The sequence below is a fragment of the Lathamus discolor genome, chromosome 6 (assembly GCF_037157495.1).
Source record: "Lathamus discolor isolate bLatDis1 chromosome 6, bLatDis1.hap1, whole genome shotgun sequence".
In the NCBI taxonomy this organism is placed as follows: domain Eukaryota; kingdom Metazoa; phylum Chordata; class Aves; order Psittaciformes; family Psittacidae; genus Lathamus; species Lathamus discolor.
In genome coordinates this window covers 25278638-25299445 of record NC_088889.1, presented here as the reverse complement: position 1 = coordinate 25299445, position 20808 = coordinate 25278638, and the positions used below count along the sequence as shown (strand labels likewise).

Genomic DNA, 20808 nt, shown 5'->3' with positions numbered 1-20808 from the left:
GATGGACTGCTTCATGTGGATCATAACTAGGGTAAGGACTTTGAGTGGTCCCCTTTTGTAATGCTGCAAAGGTTGATGTGAAAGTGAATTTAGAATCTGAAAGTTTTAATCATCTACATGCTGGCCCATGAAAACTAGTCCGTTATCATTATGTGTTGTGAAACATCATTTCAATGGTTTTATCATACAATTCTTACACAGGTAGTGCTTACAAATAGATTTGTTTATTTATAGTAGAAAAAAAATGCCTAAAATTCTCCCCCTGGTCCCTACCCAGGCATTCCCTTCTATAAATGTCACTGATTCACAATTCCTTTTTTTTTTCTGTGCAACTCTTGCATGCATTGGTAAATAAAAACCAATTACACTGTTTCTGTAAGTAACATGAGTACTGTTATACAAATCTCAGTATTTGATCTAATAAATTTGTTAGTGCTAATAAGAATTCTGCTTGTGCGAGGACAGCCACATTAGGGACTAGTCAGAAATGTGGAAAAAGCAGAGTACTGTGACTAACATTGTTAATGCCTCTTTACATAAGATTAGAGAGTCACATTCTCAAATCCAAGGGGGAATTTGGCTTAGTAGTTCACTCTCTTTGATACTTTTAAAGAACAGAACGGAAGGTGCTAAAAACATTTATTTGGCAAGAAAACAGTCTGAGACACTTCTGAGGGTAAAATAATTTCACAGTAGGAGGGTCCAGGCATAAGAAACAGTTTGGAAGGTAACGAAGAAACTGAAGAGTGTTGTGATTAACAGACAGAATGATATTATGGAGTCATGCTCTTCATTCCTCAAAAGAAATGTGATCATTAACAAACTCACTGCCTGACATGTTTCTCAAAATATCTACTTATTTCTTTTGAGTAGAACAAACATTTAATGAAAGAACTGTTAGACTGTAGAACCCTGTGGGGTTTTTTTAAAATCTTCTAAAAAATATTAGTAGAAATGAGATTGTTTTAGAACCTGACAAGCAAACACACACTGAGATTATTACTTAAATATTTTTCCAAGTACATCATTTGACTAATGTTGCTAATTTCCCTTCCTGCAAGTTTGTATTCTCCAAGTGTAAAGAAGAATGTAGAATGTAATGATTGTTTTTTTAAAGCTATGTCAATGAAGAATAGGTATTCTGTCCTGAAGGGAAGAAGGACTGACACAATTACTCAGAAAATTTAAGAATTATTTTAGACTACTATATGCAGCACTGTTTAGTTTAGGCAAAATTCTTATTATTCATAAAGCACTTAATCCTATCACACGCTGTTAGCAGTAATTTTTGCAGCACTGTTTCCCAGGAGAGAGCTGCTCCAATACAGAAAAAGGCACTCCCTGGAAAAGCTATGTGGCTCCTCTGTCTCGTAGCACTTTCGTTACACAACATTTTGACCAAAACATAAAACATATTTATAACTAATTCTTAATTTAGAACTTTTTTTATGTCATGTCTGTTTGATATGTTAACTTCTTAAAATACAAAAACAGGACCCACCATCCCACACCAATCTACTGATCCCTTTAGTACCATGTCCTTCCAGCTGTGTTGGCAACTTCTATTTTGGAGAAAGCCAGTGAAGAGATATGCACCTAGAAATTGTCTCACTTAGAACTTGAAGCAACAAATCCCCCCTCGCTTCTAAAGGTACTCAGTTTAAAACATAAGGCATGAAAATTAATAGCAAATGGCTCTCAGTGCCAGATTATGAATGATTTTCCTTTTTCTTCTTCCTCTATTACGCAGTCCTTATTCAGAGAATGCAACTACTAATTATTCATTTATGTGGCCGTGTTCTGGCCTTCTCTTCTACTTGGTAACAAACCAGTAGTTTTACAGTTTCATACTACAGACAATATGTAATATTATTTTAAAAAATGAGAAATAGGAACATAGCTGATTTTTCAATATCACCAATCAACCTTTTTATTTTTTTTCCTCATAGAAGATTCGAAATCTCTTCATCAGAATATACCAGTCTGTACCCTATGGCTGCACTGAATCCAGGAAGCAGCTGCCCTTTTCACAAGCCAAATTCTGATTTATACCATATGAAGAGACATTTCTTTAAAAGATTGCAAAGTGAAAAAATTATGTGGTAATCTTTCCTCATAAATTATATGACTTACATTGAAAACAGCTTAATTTTCCAAAATAATAGCAAATTAAAAATATGAAAAATACATCATTATATAAAATACCATGCTTAGTTATAAAATTCTAGCTTTTCTTAGTAAACATACTTTTTTTTTGACTTTGTTTTATGGGAAATCATAGAATCAAAGAATAGTTAGGGTTGGAAAGGACTTTAAGATCATCTAGCTCCAACCCCCCCTGCCATGGGCAGGGACATCTCACACTAAAGCACATCACCCAAGGCTCTGTCCAACCTGGCCTTGAACACCACCAGGGATATAGCATTCACAACTTCTCTGGGCAACCCATTCCAACGGGGTTTCACAATTGTTGAGTAGAGGGGGAGAGTCACCTCCCTCAACTTGCAGGTCATGCTGCTTTTGATTCAGTCTAGGACATGATTGGCTTTCTGGGTTTCAAGCACACACTACTGGGTCATGTTTTGCTTCTTGTCAACAAACACCCTCAAGTCCTTCTCCTCAGGGTTGCTTTCAATCTGTTCTCTGCTCAGCCTGTAATTGTGCTTGAGACTGCTCCAATCCAGGTGCAGGACTTGGTCCTTGGCCTTGTTGAACTTCATAATGTTGGCACTGGAGCTCCTCTCAAGCCTGTCAAGGTTCCTCTGGATGGCATCCCATCACTCCAGCATGTCAGCCACACCACATAGCTTAGTGTCATCAGCAAACTTGCTGAGAGTGCTTTCAATCCCACTGCCCATGTCACCAACAAAGATGCTGAACAGCACTGGTCCCAATACCAACCCCTGAGGAACACTACTCATCACTGGTCTTTACTTGGACATCAAGCCATTCACTGCAACTCTTTGAGTGCAACCATCCAACTAATTCCTTATGCATCCAGTGGTCCCTCCATCAAACCCATGTCTGTCCAGTTTCAAGAAAGGATGTCACACAGGACAGTGTCAAACACTTTGTACAAGTCCAAGTAGATGTCAGTTGCTCTTCTCCTATCTACCAATTTGTCAGGCATGATTTGCCATTAGTGAAGTCAATTATGAACACATGAAACTGCAAATTATATTTGTTTCATTGTACCGTTTACTATGTAAACAATATTTTTCTTAAGAAAATTTAAAAAGGTTCACTTTTCAAGGCAAAATATGTACAAAGAAAGGAGAACATATTCTAAAGAGTCATCAAAGTATGTGCTTTCCATAAACATAATATCAAATCATTTTTTAGTAAACAGAAGCACAAAAACACATAGTAACCCATATAACAGCAAACTCCATCTTCTTATGCCCTTACGTTATTACTTTCAGATACACAGTATCTAGCAATACAGAATTCAAAAGAACCAGGCAAGTGGGAGTATAAACAGGAGACAGATTCATCTGGCGACACTGACCTATTGAAGAGAACTTGAAGCAAAAGTTTTGTTGCTCTTCTACATCACATGTTTATTTAACATAGCTTAAGAGATAAACAGTATTATTTTGATCACCTGTGATGTAGGCCTCTCTTCATGCAACCAGATTGTATCCTGTCACTAACATACAGTTCCGTTTCACAGATCCTCACTAGCATTTTCCCCAGGATATCTGGCTATTATTTTTCCTGACATTATTTTTCATTTCTTTATTTACCTGTAGAACACACATAGCAGAGGAAAGAATTTTAAGACTTCTCTCTACTTCCCATTGACAGTTCTCACCTTTCAGAGAAGAACTAGTGGAAAAAGGATAACATAATCTTGGCCATTTAAACATTGGTAACAAACTTGCCCCTCTACTCTGCTCTTGTGAGACCTCACCTGGAGTATTGTGTGCAGTTCTGGTGTCCTCAACATAAGAAGGATGTGGAACTGCTGGAACAAGTCCAGAGGAGGGCCACGAGGATGATCAGGGGAGTGGAGCACCTCCCGTATGAAGATAGGCTGAGGAAGTTGGGGCTGTTCAGCCTGGAGAAGAGAAGGCTGCGTGGAGACCTCATAGCAGCCTTCCAGTACCTGAAGGGGGCCTATAGGGATGCTGGGGAGGGTCTCTTCGTCAGGGACTGTAGTGACAGGACAAGGGGTAATGGGTTAAAACTTAAACAGGGGAAGTTTAGATTGGATATAAGGAGGATATTCTTTCCTGTTAGGGTGGTGAGGCACTGGAATAGGTTGCCCAGGGAGGTTGTGAGTGCTCCATCCCTGGCAGTGTTCAAGGCCAGGCTGGATGAAGCCTTGTGTGGGATGGTTTAGTGTGAGGTGTCCCTGCCTATGGCAGGGGGGTTGGAACTAGATGATCTTGAGGTCCTTTCCAACCCTAACTATTCTATGATTCTATGATTCTAAGAAACACTACCCACAAAATGACTGGTTGGTGTTTTCCATAGTTAGCCAATCTGCAATGTACACTTCCAGCTGTGTTTTGGGGGGACTGGACACGTTGCTAGTTCATGAAACTCAGTGCTCTGGCATATGCCACTATGTATTCTGTCACTAGCAATGTGAATTTGGGATTAAGCTCATCAATCAGCAACAAAAGACTCCAGTCCCTTGTCCCCAGACAAGTCCCTTGCAAGTGTAATAACATCTGAACTCTTCACATGATATTTTCAAAATAACTGTGTTCATTGCATAGCTACATCTGACCTTTAGTGGCACTACTTATAGTACTAACAGTTTTTATTCACACTTTAAAAATAGATGTTGTCACATTCAAGAGAATTGTTTCTTGACTAATTATTGTTCTGTGGCTACAATTATGTTGACATAAATTTTATGTTTTCACATTGGTGCTTACCACTGTAGTTTATACCACTGTAGCAAACACTGCTCGAGGGGACTGTGGAACGAAGACAAGACAATGACTTTTCTCTATGCACATGAACTGCCCAGATCAAATATCTCCTCTGGCCCAAGCACAGACCTCAGAGAAAAAAAAAAAAAAAGAAATGCTAATATTTTGCAATATAAATTGAATACTAGGAAAAGGAATACTGCATTTTTATGTTTTTATTTTTGCTTTTGGTTTTTAATTAACAATTCACATGAAATGAAGAAAACATTTACCTTGAATTCTTTGTACAGATATCAAAAAAACAACTTGGCACAATAGCAAAGCATACACTTGTGAATTAAAGTAAGTTTATAACGTGCAAGTAACTTTTATGAATTCTGTAATATGCATCAATATCAGTATAACCTCTTTAGTATCCACTGATGCATTAAGTGGTATCATTTATAAGGTACAATCCCATCTCCTAAAATATGATTAGTCTCATAGGATTTTTTACATAGATAGATGTCCAAACTTCCAAAGCAGAAACATTTTTAGGGGATGAGTGAGAAATCATGTAATTTTTTGTAACATCAATCTTCACAGTGAGCAACTACACCTTCAGTCTAGACTGATCTATTTAGTGGCTAAGTTTAGAAAAAGTGATGCATTGAAATCTCAGAGTTTGCTCTCTTCTTTTTTTGCCTTTCCTTATTTCTCCTTTAAGCTATATGCTGGATTTTTGAAACTGCAAACTGAAAAAAGAAATTAAGGATATTTCATGTGCTTGTGGATACCAGTGTCTAGAGACACTTACCAACAGAATTAGACTTTTAACGCCAGAGTTCAAGAGTAGACTAAAAACCAACTAGTGATCCTACCATGTTAAACGACATATCTATGAAAAAACTACCATAGCAGAATACAGGTACGTAAGTTTGATAGTCTGGAAAGTCACAAGTAATCGTATATATAGTCTGGTTTATAGTCACATAAAAATATATATAGTGCAGCTGATGCTGGTGTTGAAGCATGTATTATCATCACACTGTGTGCAGAATTTATTTAATTATTCCTTGTTATGTAAAACAGAACTCTGAATTTATAAATAATATTGTGGCCAACATACCATCTTTTGAACACACATAAACCAATTAACGCTGATGTAGATCGAGATTTGTGTTAACACAAAACCGCCACTAGAGGATAGTGTTGCCATATTACTATGCACCCACACTAAGTATGTTAAGCACATGAAATTACTGTAAAGTTCAAGTTGCTTATTTTCTAAAGCCGGGGGGGGGGGGAGGGGGAAGTCAATTAAGGAATATTTCGTCTGATAAACCATGAAACCTTTTTTAAAAATAAAAATTAGAGAGAAAAATCATCTATCATAATTGATAATTAGTTTGTATTTAGTAACAATATGCTACTTGTTTTCAAGTAAGTGAAATTAATTTACCTCGGACTGAGTGTGCCAACCTGGGAATCTCTTGGAAGGAGACAGCCCTTGTGCAGCCGTCTGAGATACAGCAGATAACTGAATTTTATTGTAATGGTGCTGGAAATACATGATCTGTTTCTGAGGTCTGTGAAATGTGAGGCAGGTCATGGCAACCCAAGCTGGTCTAACTACTTGCTGCCACGTCTCTACTCTCATCCTGTATTCGCCCTTGCTCTGTACTGATCCTTTCAGCACATGCTTTAGTAAGTCTTCTGCCATCTTAGCTCTCTAAGCTGACTCATTATGATCAAGCAAATAGTGCTCAGCACAAAGTGTAGGAATATACTGCCCCAGTGATGTGTGGCACCAAAGTCACTTCAAATTAAACTGCTTTGTAATCAGTCTAGAAAAAGTGTTTCTTGGTTTAAAAATCTATACATTTCTGCTGTAGATAATACCATACTCAGGTGGAAATAATTCATCTTTTATTGAGTTTAAAAACTAATTACAGAAATATTGACTCCAAAAGCAGGCATAAATCCTTTTGACAGGTGTCATATACAATAAAAAGGGCTTTTGAAGAAGCCTACTTCCCCAGAAGGTTCAAAATAATTCTGGATGAAATGCTTGTGGGATTCTGTGCTATTCAAAGTGTCTAGTTTGATTATTTTAGAATGTTCCCAATTCATTGCAGTATTAAAATAATTTCATTTGCTGATGAAAAGTGAGGCTATTGGTGAGAGTTAGTTATCAGACTTGAAAATTGACTGACAGTTTACTGAAGACTAGGAACCACCAGGTCAGGCCAAGTTTCTACTCACTCATAGCAGTAATAGGAAATAAGAAACTTACTCCTGTAATACATTGCTTACGCCTTCACTTGGACAAAACAGATAAATCAGCTGCAAACTTCAATTTAAACATGTAGACAGAACATAGGAAAAAAAAAAACGTTGTAAGCCATAGTAAATTGCTGTCACCACGAATTAAGAAAGGAAAGGAGAAGAAACTGTCCCAGTCATCCCCTGCAGCTCTACCCGATGCAGTACAGCTGTAAGTTTCTTCATGTTCAGAATAAGAATACTGGTTTCTGAAAAAAAAATCAAAATCTAAATTTAGTCTGGTGATGATGTTGACATTCTCAATAGAAGGCCAGAACATATTTTACACACCTGTTTTCAGCAACTGAAATCTACAGTGGAACACAGTCAACTCACTTAAGACCTAGTGAAGAACCTGAAAGAGTGCAGGACTTGATAAATCTCTTCATACCTGAAAGATATTTATAAAAAGATAATCATAACTACTACTCAATGTCTCCACTAGAAGGAGAACTGAAAGAAGCACAGGAAATACTAATTTAATCTTACATCAAGAAGAATTAGAACATATACCATGATAATTCTGCTGTGGATGGGAAGCTAAGCAACAGACCTGCTAAGGCGGCTGTAAAACTTTCTTAAGCTAAGTCTTTTCTGTAAATTTAAATGTGCTTATAATAGATTGCTGGCAAGACCAATAAATTATGCTGGATTATCTCTTCATGCATATTTACTCTTTCCTACGCATTTATAATTCCGTTATGATCCCAAACTGTTGTGAAAATCTCTACTTATTTGTGAAAATCTCTACTTATTTAAAACATCTCTACTCATTTACAATCTTGCTAAAATCAATACCAACTGGGTAAACAGTATTGCATCAGATTGGTCCACTTAAGTTATTAGTAATAGTAGTATGACATTTTTAGGAAAATGCATCTGAAATAGGTCTATACAAAAGCTATCAATAATTAAGGAAAAATATGTCCCTTTTAATGGATTTTTTTTTTCTTGCTATAAACAGAAGCCCTGAGCACATTTTCTCTATGCTCTTGTGAAAAATCACCATGTAAATAATTCTGTTATCTCTTCTTAGTTATCAGTCCATAGAATCATAAAATTATACAACAGTTAGGGTTGGAAAGGACCTTAAGATCATCTAGTTCCAACCCCCCTGCCATGGGCAGGGACACTTTGCACTAAACCATGTCACCTAAGGCTCTGTCTAACTTGGCCTCGAACACCGTCAGGGATGGAGCATTCACAACTTCCTTGGCCAATTCATTCCAGTACCTTCCCACCCCCACAGTAAAGAACTTCTTCCTTATATCTGACCTGAACTGCTCCTATTTAAGTTTAAACCCATCATCCCTCATCCTATAACTACAGTCCCTGATGAAGAGTCCCTCCCTAGCATCCCTATAGGCCCCCTTCAGATACTGGAAGGCTGCTATGAGGTCTCCATGCAGCCTTCTCTTCTCCAGGCTGAACAGCCCCAACTTTCTCAGCCTGTCTTCGTACAGGAGGTGCTCCAAATCCCTTATCATGCTTGTTGCCCTCCTCTAGACTTTCTCCAGCAGCTCTTATGTCCTTCATCAATAACATCAGGAAACACTCAAATCTTGGGAGCTCTCCTAACAATTTCTGAAAGTTTGTTCACACTACTGAAAGCAGTCACTAGAAAAATTAGACAAGTTACAAAAAAAACCAACAAAACCGAACAAAAAACCAAACTCTTCAGCTTTGCCACTCCCCTGTCGAAGCATTGTATGAGTCTCCCAAACAGAGTGATTTAAATTCAGTTAGGATTATAACTTTATTAAATTTCATTAGGGCACCTCAATTTAAAATTAAGTCAATCTGAGTAAGTTTGAATTCTGCAAACTCCAATAACATTTAACAGGGATTTTTTCTTGTGAAATGGTTCTTTATGCCTTACATTTGTAAAGATAAAAATCATCTTACTGTGGTTCCTTTTGTAAACTTATTTTACTGCCATTTTAGTAGATTACTGTATCAATGTGTGATATTAATCAAGCATTACAGTTCATTGTTTGCATATGATATTTAAGCAATAACATTCTATGTATGATTTCCATGCTCTAAAGAAATCAATAAAATGAGATCTTCTATACAAAGAAGTGCTTCATTCAGATAAGGGTTTTTTTTTCCTATGACTGCAGAAACTTGTTTTAAGTTGTAATTCTTATTTTCTTACAAATTAATTTCATTTTCTCCGAAACCCTTACATGCAATAAATAGGTGTTGTAGTGTCAGCACATGTGTCCTGGATTGCTCAATTAAGTCATTGTTATTATTATTACATAATATTGTTATATCTGCACTAAACTTGGCTGAAGGCATAAATGTCCAAACACATACAGTTTCCTTTTTAAATGTACATTATTAAGCAACTGTGAATAAATAACTGCTGGCAGATGATCTTTACAGAAACGGCCAAAAGCTTTCATAAAGAGTCCAAATACACTGTCAACACACACATTAAACTCTGCCCTATGAAACAGTTTTAACCAGTAAGAAGTTGGGGGGTTTGGGGCATGTTTTGGGTAAAGAGACCTGAAACTGAATTTCAGGTTCTGGAACATAGCCACTCACACATAACAAGGGGTATGAGTTGAATTTTTCATAAAACTTAAGTTGCAGAGGTATCAAGAGAAGCAAGAACCCCAAATATGTTTTCCTGTATTTCACCTTTCAACCTCTTGGCCTTTGTGACACTGATATTAAACATGTACCCGCAACTGCCAGTGACTGTGGAGGACCTGGATTTTTAATGTCAGGGCTGAAACTGGTTCTCCTAATTCAGACACTCATTGCAAAACCTAAATAAAACCAAAACCATTTAATATCCCACCTTATTTCCCACTTCATCTTTAATGCAAAGGCTGTATCTGAGGTTGAGTTTGACTTCAAGATTAACTTACACTGCTAAGTCAGTCAGGGTTATGAGACATACCCTTCTAAATGAGCTAGTTGTGTTGGCAAAAGTGATACAGGAGATATAGCAATACTGATACCAGAAAAAATGAGACATGGTTTGTCTCACTTGAAGAATTACAGTATGATTGCAAAAAAATTTCCTCCTAAACCCGTTTAAGATCCATCTGTACCGTTTACCTATACAAACTCTCTTAGTTTCTTTCAGAAGAATGAATACTAGAACAGAAAATGCCTTGATGCTGCTGATCCTGGTCCTGAAGGTCAAAAATAAATGAGCAGTCAGACCAGCAGGGAGACCAGTCTGCATGAAATCCTTAGGGATGCTGTAATTCATGCTGTCAGTTACCTACCAGGCATTGGTTGCCATAGCTATAGCTCCTCGGTCCCTGTACTGCAGTAATGTAATGTTGAAGCCACGAAGGCATGAAAACTGCAGAGATCTGTATCAAAGATAAACGGCCAGGCCTTTGGGTGCTTTGGCCAGTGATACCACCAGATATAAAAACAAATTAAAAAAAATCAAACCAAACAAACAAACAAGAAAAATAGATTAAAAACAACTTTTACTTTGCAAATGTCTTGGATATACGACTTCACCAGCAGGTCATTTTCTCCCAAGCACATACTTACATTCCCAGTGTATACAAACTGCCCATTGCAAGGAAAAACAAAAGATCAATACTTCAAAAGAGCAAAATTTTCAGAGACATTAAGAACTTAATAGCTAATACAGTCTTGGTTTGGCTCCAGGCTTTACCTCTGACAACTTTTCAGATCATATTGTCCATTAATTTAAAACCAAATCAACTCCCCCAAATGATAAAACTGTAAATTATGGGTTTGAAAGGCTTAAGTTCTAATGAAATAATTTTATTGTGCATGGTAGAACTATTAATTAAAAATGTTAAAACACTGTCCAAACCAAACAAAATTCTCTAGGTGTTTTTGGCCATTTTGCTGTCATTGACATTTCCACTGACTTCAATAGAGCTGCACCAACTTATATCAGCATTCCGCTCCCTAAGTCCAAAACATTATCCCACTCATTTCATAGCATTAAGTGATTTATATTATTAAGTACTAGACTAATTTGGCTGTGTTAGCTTTAATAAACTATAATATTTTACTCTTTTTTTCTCAGACTCCCTCTTTGCAAAAGTATTTCAAAGCAGTGCTAAACCGTATTAATGTAGTATAGATTCTCATGTAAAATCTAAGCAACCTCATACTCCTGGATCAATTTTAATGTCACATCATATGTTTTAATTCCTTTTATCCCCTAAAACAGAAAACACCAAGCAACTTGCCATGGCTACTAAGGAGACGTTAGAGCTCAGAAGCTAAATAATGCTGAGAACAGCTCACACTGGAAAAACTAATAGCAACATAAAAGCAAGAGCACAATCCATGAATACATTATTAATGATGTTTTCTTCTCAAATCAGCAGATGGACACTGAACAGCTCAAGTGACTGGTAAGGGGATACACAGCTTTTCATCTCAGGGTAACTGCTTCAGATCTGCCTCATGTTATCATAACTGAAAGTCACTATTTGACAGGTGTTCAGTAGCCAATATGTAATAACCAGTCTTAGCCTGGCTTTTCCTGTACAACCTGGTTAACAAAGCTGGCATGCTGTTTTCACACTCAGGGTTGAGTAGGCCAGAAGACTTGATGATCCTTTCATGTCTAAAGGTTCAAGCCTTCAAAACAAGTTTGAAACCCAGGTGCAAGTGGAATAATGAACTTAGCACACATTACACTTCTTCAGTGGCCAGTTTTAACTAATGTCTATCAGTTTTATTATTTTTTTTTTCAGTGACTAATTTAACTTTTAAACGAAACAAACAGAAGAAAATCAACCTGAAATGAATGGAAAAGTGGATTTTTGAGAGGTGGTAAGTTCAGTTGCTTTGTGTTTAAAAGGTCTTTTGACCATTAATTGCTACTGGCACACTGATGGCTAACAAACATGTCTTTAAAAAAGCACAGGGGTATGCTCTGAACACAAAGTGTTGTTTATATATCTTACATACCTTATCTCATTTATTTACACACTTTATTTACCTTATTACCACTACCCTTTTTACATGTATGAAAAAAAGCTTTACATTTAAAGTGCCATGGGAATTACGGACAGGCAGTTACCAAACTTAAACAGGGAAAGTTCAGGTTAGATATAAGGAAGAAATTCTTTACTGTGAGGGTGGTGAGGCACTGGAGCAGGTTGCCCAAAGAAGGGGCAAATGCTCCATCCCTGGCAGTGTTCAAGGCCAGGTTGGACAGAGCCTTGGGCAACATGGCCTAGGGTGAGGCATCCCTGAACATGACAGGGGTGCTGAAACTAGATGATCTTAAAGTCCTTTCCAACCCAAACCATTCTATGATTCTATGATTCTGTGTGCTAATAACAGGGTTTTTCCATTTCAACTTATACTGAAAAGCAGTTAACTTTCATTCAAATGCCTGCTAATTCTTTCTCTGAAACACAAATAAAGGGGTCCATGATGTAATCTGGGCATTTATTCTATAAATTAAAAAATGCAAGATAGGCAAATGACTGTGCATAAAAATATTTTGTCAGACCCTATGAAAGGAAGGGAAAAACAGCCCTCACAATTGATTCTTGAATCACTGTTACATGTATATGGAACACTTCTCCAAACAGCCAAGAAACATATGAACAGACAGTCTTCTGATAAATTTGGAAAGAAACATGTAAGATAGCAATAAAAGCAAAAGCAGAGACATACAGCATGCTGGAGACACAAGCTGTTTCGTGGAAATTAAAATCTGTAAGAACAGCTGTGATTAATCAGCTCTGCTCACATCAATAAATGACATTAATAAATCCCTGGCAGTTTTCAAGGCCAGGATGGACAGACACTTGGGCAACATGGTCTAGGTGAGGCATCCCTGCCCATGGCAGGGGAGCTGGAACTACATGACCTTAAGGCCCTTTCCAACCCTAACTATTCTATGATTCTATGATCTTTACAGACAGGAAAAAACTGTCTGTACAGTTTTTTTTCTGTACAGAACAGCAAGAAAGACCATAAAGTTAAAAACTCCCCGAATCTCTTTGCAAAGGGAACGCATCAAGTATTAAGACTATATGCCATGCTTCTGTGGAAGGCATGCAGGCACAAAAATCTGTCAAAGGCCTTGGCTTTTGACTTCATAGTAATTGCCTTCCCATCTTATTGTCTCTCAGTACTTTCATTTCACCTGCCTGGTGTTTAAAAGAAATTCCAACATGCCTAAGAAATGATACTATAAATGTAAACACAACTCATACCTATGCAGAATTTTTAAAATAAATACTGAACACAAGATGCAGACAAAGTTAACTTTGGGGCAAAGTCTACAGGCATACCAGACAGTCAGTACACAGCATGATATAAATACAGATGGAAGAGAAATCTGTAGTTAAGTTTGCTTAACACATCCTATTATAAGGTTCTAGTTTGAAATGCTTATATACTTTGCCAATGTTTAATTGCTCAGTCTAAATTCTTTCAGAGCATCTGATTTTTTTAAACCTTCAGTGAAAATGGAGCTAACACCTTTGAAAATGTGACTAAGCAGAAATACTGTGGTCTGCCAAAGCTGACAAAGTCTTATAACTCTTATGCTGAAAAGCTGCATCTAGGATAATGGACTCAGGAGTTTTGCCACGAGCAGAATCTGCAACTGAAATTACAGACCAAGGCTCCCAACATAATGCATAAGGAGATTTTGAGTGCACCTATACCACCACTCTGAATCATCACATGTTTTGCTCCAAAGTCCTCTTCATTAGATTTCACTCCGTGAGCATGTTTGATTATTCCTGGAATATCCTTTGAAGCAAGACTTCCTCTCAGACAAACCCCGGAAGCCATTCAGTAGATAGATAGCTCTAGGAAATGGTTTGAGTACGAAGTCTCACTTGGTCCAATCCTCCAACATCATCCTAGCAAGCCTTTTGCCTGGCATGTCACCATAACATGCCTCTCTCATAACATGCTATGGTAGCAGGCAAGTGGTATGCTGCAAGCATTTCTCTTTTTATCTTGGGTATTAATTATTAAAGAACTTTTCAAAATTGTTCAGTTGTCTCATACACAAAGACAGACTTCAAGGTGCAGAGAGGAAGTCAGTGCGGCAGAGGACTATCACAGCTCTTGAAGAAAGGTGAACCTTCACTGCAGGAGTCACCCTGAGCAACAAAGGAGATGTGTTAGGGCAGCTTGATGCTGAGGGATTTCAGTGTAGCCTCAGGCAACAATATTAAAAAACAAACATTATCCGTCTTAGGGTACACATTAAGAGCTTGTATGATCACAGAATGTAAGCGTAGCAAAGGAGTGATATTTGTGCTGTGTACGTAAAAAGGCTGTGGAAAGGCCTGCCAGAAGACTACAAGATCGCTTCAAACAGTGCACAGCATAGGTGCAGGCAGCCTGCCCTAGGGGGAGCAAGCTAAAAACTGAGTTGATGGTAGTTACTCATACAATCTGACCAGGAAGCACGGATTGCTCCTGAAACATCAGAAATCCAGCATATGCATCACCTGAGAATGAGGACACTTCTGAACATACTTGGAAGCAGACAAACGTATGGTACGTGCAGGGTTAAGTCCTGAGTATGCCTTCTGAGTATGTCTTTCAACTCTTCCCACACTGAGATAAAAATATGCAGCTATATTAGCTATGACAAATCCTGAAAAAAAAAAAAGAAGGCAGAAAAAAGTATGAAGTGTTGAAAGAAAAAATCTTGTATGGCATCAACAGGAGGTACAATTAATTGAATCTCTTCATTCATTCTATAAATACCAACTTAAATACGATAAAAATGAAAATGTAGGAGTATTAGCTGCAGTTACCTTTATGTTAATAGTCTCACTCTTCTGATACAAAATTAATCTTCCCTTTGGTATCATGTGGGAAGAGGGAATGGTAGCTTGTAAATAGGAACACTGCACTTAACACAGCAAAAAGCTGGAATCAACAGACTGCTATAAATTGCACCAAAACACACCATTTTTGAATCAAAAGAGATGAACAATCAAAAACTTTCTTGTCCTTTATAGCCTCTGAATGCTATGCAATTCCAATAAATTTTAACACATTATTAGATAACATTTTAAAGTATATCTCAATTCATTATAAATACAAAAAATAAAACCTAAAAGAATAGTGGAAACAAAAAGTTCATTTTCCTGGAAAGATTCAATTACATGACATCCAGTAAAATCTTAGTTTTATGATCTTTTTATTTGCTTCACTGAGGCAGAGGAACATCAAGTGATTTGTACAAAGTGTTTTAACATTACTATTTTTGTAACTCCCATCTCTATCGAATTTGAGTACCAGCACTCAAGTGCAAGCACTTTTCATAGGAATTTGCATTCTACATAAGACAAATAGTTCATCCGGCTTAATACCCTGTCATTTACTTTGACCATCATCCAAATTCCCACATGTAGGTCATTTCAGTACTTAATAACCAGTGTTCGAACTGTAGCCACAAACAGGTAAGATGTTTTAACTATCATTAAATATTATTAGATATTTTTGTACATATTCCTATTCCACACCTGGGTCAGAGCAATCCCAGGCACAGCTACAGGTTGGGCAAAGTGATTCAGAGCAGCCCTGCAGAGAAAGACTTGGTGGTCTTGATTAATGAGAAAATGAACATGAGCCAGCGTTGTGTGCACTCACAGCCTAGAAAGCCAACCATGTCCTGGGCTGCATCAAAAGGGGTGTGACCAGCAGGTCGAAGGAGGTGATCCTGCCCCTCTATTCTGCTCTTATGAGACCCCACTTGGAATACTGTGTGCAGTTCTAGTGTCCTCAACATAAGAAGGACATAGAGCTGTTGGAGTAAGTCCAGATTTGGGCCACAAGGATGATAAGGGATTTGGAGCACCTCCTGTATGAAGACAGGCTGAGAAAGTTGGGGCTGTTCAGCCTGGAGAAAAGAAGGCTGCATGGAGACCTCATAGCAGCCTTCCAGTATCTGAAGGTGGCCTACGAGGATGCTGGAGAGGGACTCTTCATCAGGGACTGTAGTGACAGAACAAGGGGCAATGGGTTTAAACTTAAATAGGGGCAGTTCAGGTTATAAAAAAGGAAGAAGCTCTTTACTGTGAGGGTGGTGAGGGACTGGAACAGGTTGCCCGAAGAAGTGGCAAGTGCTCCATTCCTGGCAAGTGTTCAAGACAGAGCCTTGTGTGACATGGTCTAGGGTGAAGCGTTCCTGCCCATGGAAGGGAGGTTGGAACTAGATGATCTTAAGGTCCTTTCCAACCCTAACCATTCCATGACTTTATGATTCTATGCCTGCTGTGGTTTAAACCCAGTAGGCAGCTAAGCACCACACAGCCACTCACAGACTTACCTGCAGTAGAACAGGGACAAAAATCTTAAGGGTAAAAGTATGAAATTTCATAGGTTGAGATAAAGACAGCTTAATTAAAAATAATAAAATTTATCATTATTATTAAATAATAATAAAAAAAACACAAAAAAACCCAAACCACACCACAATAACAAAAAAAAAAAAAAAACACATGATGTAAAAAAAACCCAAACAATTGCTCACTATTAGCTCACTATTAGCCAACTGATGCCCAGCCATTCCTCAAGCAATGGCAGCCCTGGCCAACCTCCCCATACCTCCATCCAGTTTTATTGTCAAGCACAAAGCCATGTGGTATGGAATATCCCTTTGGTCAGTTAGGGTCAGTGCTGTACCGACTGTGTCTCCTTCCAACTTCTAGTGCACTCCCAGCCTACTCGCTGGTGCGGCGGTATGAGGAGCAGAAAAAAACCTTAACTCTTTGTAAGCACTGCTCAGCAATAACGTATTATTAACACTGTTCTCATCACAAATCCAAAACACAGCTAGCCCCATATAAGCTACTACAACAAAATGCAACTGTATCACAGCCAAAACCAGTACTATGCCTCAGTAACATTCTGCATGAGTTTTCCATGTTTGCTTTTTTTCATGTTCATTTAAAATTAAGTTGACCCAAAGAGAAATCCAGAATCAATGTGTTATTGAACATCAGTAGCTATTAACAATGTCTAATACCATGCCAGTTACCAGCCATACATGACAACATTTCCAATAGGTCCAGGAGCTCCATTTAAGCTCTGGTGTTGGCACCCAAGCCTGGCCTGCTTCATCAGAGCTGTATCTGTGTCTGACTGCTTCCAGCATGACTTATTGACTGAACTTCCTAGGTGGACCTTGGGCATTCATTATAGGTAGTCTTGTTTCTGGCCCCAGTCTACTGGATGAACCTTAGACTGATAATATAAGCAGTCCTCTCTCTGGGCTTGTCTCCTGTAATTTTGGAATTGCATTATAGGTAGCCTTGCCTCCCTTCTGGTCTTTGGCCTTCTGTTGTTGCTCCTGAGTGGACTTCTTGAATGGCCCCCTGACCTGTTACCTTGCCTTGTCTCAGGCTGGTGACTATCACCACGGTGATCTCACTGGGATGATGCCCTGGTCAAAGAAGTCCTGCCTTTGCTACAGCCACACTCTGCTTCAGTCTGTAAAGAAGTGTTTTAAGAAACAGCCTGCCAATGTTTGACAATTATGTATAATGATGACAGTTAACTGGCTTCTCAAACTTTGTCCAAAAGTGCAGCTGCATAGTTTCAGTTGAGCTAAATTAACAGCTTGCTAGCAAAAGGTCTCATTGTCTCCTGTCTTCCCTTTTCAGTCAGTTTTGTGCCATTTTAGCAAGCTGAACTGGCAGATCACTCAATTGAACTAGAGAGAGAGCATGGAAAGCTGTAAAATCATACAACTGGGGATGGAAGTTATCCCTACCACAGTGACAGTGCTCTGTTCAATAAACTGAGGCCAGAGCATGACTGCTCAACTCTTGTAAAGAGACTAAAAAAAAAAAAAAAAAGGAAAAAAGAAAGTACTATCCAAGAGAGTCGGAAGGGACTGTGCAAATATTCCCCTTTCATTGGCACACTGGACATTTGGCCCTGTTTCAGACTATTAAATATTATACAGACTTGAAATTATTTGGTGATTTAACTTTTGAAAATTTAGGCAATTTAATCAATACAGTAAAAAAATGTAGCTGTGCTGCATACACAAGTTTTTGCTATTTTAACTAGAGATAGCCTAATCATTTTGAATCTATTCTGGTTTTTGAAAACATTTAGTTTGCATGAAACATGTTCACAAGTTAATGCGAATATTAATATAGTCATACTCACACTTGTATTACATCACCTTATTTACATAGTTATTTCTACTCTGTAGCAGACTAATTAGGCCCACAGTGACGTACCACTGTAGTAAAAATAAGATTTCATCTTAGCGTTGCATGAAAATGTAAGTCACTTGTCTTATTCTCATTATTTTACAAAGTCACTAGAGCATACATACAGATGGAACTGTTTTTCTTGTAAACCACCTCCACCCACTGATTATTTCATATAATACAGCAGGCCTTGAAAAACACAATTGCTTTCTGTTACTGATGAATAAAGCTCTTTCCCCAGCAAGTGAGGTGAGGGGGAGTCAAGTTTTCACAAGAGTTTCTACATCTGTGGTCACAAAGAAAACCTCCGAAATGTTAACTAAGTCTGTGCCATCTTCTGAAGCTGTATTCAGACACATTGAGTCAAGACTTCCCAACTAAAAGCAAAATAAGGACAGATACATTTTGCTGCTGCTATTCAGAAGTACTTGAGTAACAACTAAACTGACAGAGTTTTTCCATTATTTGGAAAAACTATGAGCACTAGCAAGCACAAAGGAGGCCAAGAGCCAATGAGAAACTCATTAAGCTGCTTAAACTGATCTAAATCTAGGCTGTTGAAGTCACATCCCACCCCCGCCACATATTTCCACCCCTTGTTTTGGCCAATGCTAGTGTTTACAGAAGCAGGTGATGGTGTGCCAGCTCAAGAAATTGAAAAAAACCCACATCATTTGGAGGGGAGGGGGGAGGGAAGGAAAAGAGAAGGGATGGGGGGGAACACGACACAAGGGACAGGGAGAGTTTTTAACCTGATCAATTCTATGAACTGGGTTAAGGAGCTGCACAGTACCAGCATTAGTGCAGAGGAGGGAAATAGGAACACAACTGCTGGGAATTAAGAGCAGTTTAAGGTTCCATGAAACTGAAACCTAACAAAGAACTGGAAGGTCCTGAGTTTATCCTCAGCTGTACAAACTTTTTCAAACACTGATTAAACTCCGAAATACAGATGGAGGTAGATTTCCCCCCTTTATTGTGTCTTAGTACATTCAAAATCCATGTTGTTCTGTTGTCAGAAGCCTCATTTATTAGTAGTAGCTCATTCATGACTGACTCTTAACAGAAGCACACAAGTAATAACTGCATTTTCTAGCACTGAAGAAGCAGGAAGGGGACTGAAGCAGCAGGAAAGGGACTGAAGCAGCAGGAAAGGGGCTGAAGCAAGAAGATGCAGTTCTCCATATTGAGTAGACTTCTTTGCAGGACTTGGAAATGGGAGGGTTTCTTTGTCCTTTCACCAGAGCAAAAGTGAAGCGTTCAAATAGAATGGATACAAGCTGATGTTAGGTACCATCATATCAAAACCAAGTGACTATTAGAAATCCCAGCTCCTAAAAATTAGAGCCCAGCAATTTATTTATGCTGGCTTTGATTCTCATAGGTTGAGTAAGGAAGATCAATCTCACTTTTATGCTGGTATTTATTAGGTTGTATTTTTTCCATCCTTTAGTAACACAGCACAATTAGCATTTAATAAGCACGTCCAACCTAAATTTCAAATGCTTTATATACTGACATTATTATGAGTATTAATATTCCTTGTGGTGGTTTTCTTTTTCCCCCTCAGGTAACAGTATTTTGGGGCTTAATCTGGCCACGTAAGAAACACAGTTTGCAGGATTTCCAGTCATCAGATGTGCGCTTTTCTTCTTTTGCTAAAGCAGACTGCTCTGACTTTTGCATTCTACCTTTAAGAGATTAAAGGGTGATTTGTTTGAGAAAAAGAAAAACAAATCTGGTACCGATGGGCATCCTGGAAACAACCCATCTGCACCCACGCTTTTGGAAATAAACAAGGGATCAAGATACTGTTACAAAATCAGGCTGCAACTATGCAAAGCTCACCTTTTCTTTATCCATATACTGCAAGCATATATCGAAGTCCTCAAACTGATGATGCCCACGCTGGATTTGTATGAGAGGACCAGCGTGCTTCAGGTATGCCCTGCTTATATTTTTTCTCCATTAGACCTGGGCAGCTTTCCAGGGACAGGCTCCCGGACACTGCACAGAGGGACCCACCTCTCCCTGCAGCCACAGCGGCCAAACCCGCACCCCTCAACTCAAGGGTGGGCTCCGGTTGGCACCTCGCGCCCGGGGCCTGCAGGTACCCCGCACTTCCCACGGGGTGCCATCGGCGGGGGCGGATCCGACCGAGGAGCTGGAGACCCCTCAGCGCGCCCCGCTGCTTCCCCTCAGGGATGCGGCGGGTTTGGGGCTTGGGGCGAAACAGCTGAGCCTGAGGGGCCCACCTCAAGGCGTGGCTGGAGCCTCGGGGCCGCTCCTCAGCCCGGGCGGAGAGGGGAGAGCGGGGGGCCCAGCCCGGCCACGTCCCTGTCGCCACCGCGGCCACCCGTGACCGTGACAGGAGGCAGGGTGCCGAAAGCCGTCGCAAGCCCGGCCTACGAGGTGACGTTTCGGGAGCCGCG

At 39.0% G+C, this 20808-nt stretch overlaps 1 long non-coding RNA gene across 2 annotated transcripts; it reads right to left on the bottom strand.

Moving 5' to 3' along the window:
• Positions 1 to 5086: 5086 nt before the first annotated feature.
• On the bottom strand, positions 5087 to 20780 carry LOC136017185 (uncharacterized). 2 transcript variants are annotated; one of them, XR_010613856.1, is made up of 4 exons: positions 20225 to 20780; positions 14648 to 14796; positions 7482 to 7581; positions 5087 to 7399 (listed from the first exon to the last, which is right to left on the bottom strand). It is a non-coding gene; the product is annotated as an uncharacterized LOC136017185 (long non-coding RNA). The 2 variants fall into 2 exon arrangements; XR_010613855.1 differs by lacking the exon at positions 14648 to 14796.
• Positions 20781 to 20808: the final 28 nt, after the last annotated feature.